We start from the raw sequence: 3,274 nt of genomic DNA on the forward strand, positions 1-3,274 counted from the left end.
GATGGGCCCGGAGGAGGGCTCAGGAGGGCCAACAGCAGGCTCCAATGTTATGAACATTTAAGATTTAGCATGCTATAGTGACAACTTGACAGTGTAAACCAATGGTAGGGATCATCGCCAGTAGGATTTTTGCCCTCCAACAGTGGCTCTCTAGAGGCAGCACATCCCTCTATATGTACCATATTGTCTGCAGTGAATGAAAACGTTTTGAAATCAGGAAATATTTCTTCAGTGATCAAAAGTCGTCAAAACTCTGTGAACGAGGAGTTTTCTTATAGCAGCTGCCTGCCAAGATGGCTGTCAGTTACAAAGTTAACAGAGGTGTGATGTCACATGACATGTATTGCCCTGGGCCCTTGTTAAGGGGAAGTGCTACCCATTTGATAAATCACTGCTTGTAACAATCCCAGCATGCATCTTTTCTCAATTCCATGCACTTGTATGAAGCAGCTTACCCAATGGCGATGATCTGGCCAACTTCCAGCGTGATGTCATGAAGCTGGGCAACAAAGACAGTAGCGACCACTTCATAGAATGCCATTCCAGTTCTATTGATGCTGGTGACGATGGGCAACATAAGGCGGCAGAGTTTCTTATCGACCTTCACGTTCTCTTCACAGCATTGCAAGGTGACAGGCAGAGCAGCGGCACTTTGGTAGAAAGCACATCCTTTATTGGTGCACCGTTTATATGAACAAACTAGAGAAGTGTCATGCTTTTTCAACAAACAGAACATTTAACCTGGATGCAATGATAAATGCTGTCGTCAAAGCCTTAGAGATGTGCTTGAAGATAAGAAAAGGGTTCCGTCTGGTGAGAATGAAGTAAAGCACGGGGAAAATAACGAAGGCTTGGACTGCTTCCCTGAACAACACAACAAAGTCACACTTTGTGTTAAAGATGCATTACGTATTCACTGGTTGTTAAAGATTTATTCATATATTCATACCTCTTTAGACATTTTGTCATAAAACCTGACAGATCAATGTGGTTGGGGGATTTTATATGATATTCTAACAAAGTAGTGCATCACCGTAAAGTGGAATAAAAATTATGGTAACACTTTATTTGACGGGGTGTGAATAAGACTGTCATAAACATGACATAACACCTATCATGAACATGAGTAAGTCTTCATGAATATTTATGACAGCTTTCAAAGTGTCATTCGGTAAATCATGATACTTTTAATACAAAGTTGACATTATTAAAAGTGTCTTTATGACAACTTGACATTAACCAAGAATCATCATATGTCATAATAGTAGTTATAATAATGTCATTGTTATTACACTGTCAAAATCTAACAAAACACTTATTAATATTTCCTCTACCTGAAATAAGGCAAAACAAGTAGGACCAACAATAAAGACATCATTAATCATTAAGCATCACTGGAGATGGTGTATTGCACTACTATAAACAGCCTTAAGTATTGTTTCAAATGAAAAGTTCATAAGTGCTTTGTAGACATCTTGCTGTAAAACTTTAGGATAATTTAAATTAAGAAATTTAAGACTAAACAAAATGACAGAGCGATATAATATTACCACATAAAGCTACATAATTTTTAAAGTTTAATCAGCAATGTTTTTATAACAAATGTCAGATCATGATTTCTTGGATAATATCAAGTTGTCATAACGAAGACATTTTGAATAATGTCAACTTTGTATTAAAAGTGTCATGATTTACCAAATTACACTTTATGACAAGAGTCAAATATTCATGAAGACTTACTCATGTTAATGACAGTGAACATTTTTATTCTATTCAGTCTCAATGAATCCATACTTTGTAGATAAACATTTTGCTACAGCTCCTCCTGCAGGCTGTTGGGTCGTGTTTCAACCAGCTTTGCTCATTCATACAAACATTTGTTACATTCTTCTCTACAAAATAGCACAAGCTAAGATTTAATGGAGAGTGCAAACACACAGATTCTTGCCACATATTATCAAATGAATATAGATCTGGACTTTGTCTATCCCATTCTAACACATAAATAAGCTTTGACCTTAATCAGTGGTCTCAAACTCCAGTCCTTGAGCGCCAGTGTACTGGAACCTTTAGATGTTTCTCTGAACCTACAAACTTCTATGAAATGGTTAAACTTCATTTCCAGCATTCAGTCAAGATCTGCAGAAATCTGCTAATGAGACTGTAGTGGAGCCAGGGTGTGCTAAAGCAGAGAAACATCTATAAGTTTCAGGACACCGACTCTTGAGGAGTGTAGCTTGAGACAACTGATCTAAACCATTCCATGCTCTCTTTAGTTGAAGGTTTAGATTCACTATGCTGAAGGAAGACGGACCTCGCTGCAGTCTAAAGTATTTTGCTGCCTCTAACATACTGTTTTTTCTCCCAGGATTGATCTGTATGAAGCTCAAACTCTAACCTTCTTCCTATTTCTTATCTGAAAGCTTGGTATATTGTTTTAGAAATTAACCCTGATTTAAACTTCTCCAGAACTTCCTCTCTGATGTGTCTGCTGAGTTTCTTGGCCTTCATGATGCTGTTTGTTCACTAATGTTCTCTAACAAACCTGTGAGGCTAAAGAGAACTTCTGAATCGAAATGCTTGAACTGGACCAGATTTTTGGAGGAATCAGAGTAAAGAGGCTGACAATAATTGCATTGATGAAAACTGATCTCTAAACATCAATGAGTAAAATTTCAGTAAAATCTGTAAACTGTTCTTCAAATATATTCATAGCACAGTTTTCTTCTCATGTCACTCAGGAAGAGTTCAGTGCTGCTAACTCAGGAGCAGTGATATCAATTTGGTAACAAAGATGAAAAAGACAAGATATTTGGACATACCCTGCAAAAAACACTCCTACAAACTTTGTGAGCTTAAGGACAGCGTCCCAGTCCGTAACCTCCAACACATGTTCTGTGATCAGGAACATAACTCCGATTGGCAAGTACCTGAAACAAAAAAACAGTAAAAAAAAAACAAGGTTTATTAAAAAAGGGTGTTCCAAATATATTTTAAATTAACTGTTAAGAGTCGAAGCAGAACTGAATATGCAAAAGAAATGACATCTGCTCAGATACTGTCTGATCTTACCACAAAATCCAGTTGACCATGATTTTTATGGCATCGTTGAGGCATTGAATGGCCTCCACAGTGATTCTTGCCTCCTGTCCCACCCTGTTTAACATGATACCGATGGCGAATGACCAGATGACCAGTCCTATCATGTTGGGTCCATCAACATACCTGCCTACTAGTTTCGTCTCAGTACCATTCTGCACAAAAAACACAAGTA

The sequence above is a fragment of the Poecilia mexicana genome, unplaced genomic scaffold, assembly GCF_051168715.1.
Source record: "Poecilia mexicana isolate PSO_F unplaced genomic scaffold, ASM5116871v1 scaffold_7, whole genome shotgun sequence".
Classification (NCBI taxonomy): Eukaryota; Metazoa; Chordata; class Actinopteri; order Cyprinodontiformes; family Poeciliidae; genus Poecilia; species Poecilia mexicana.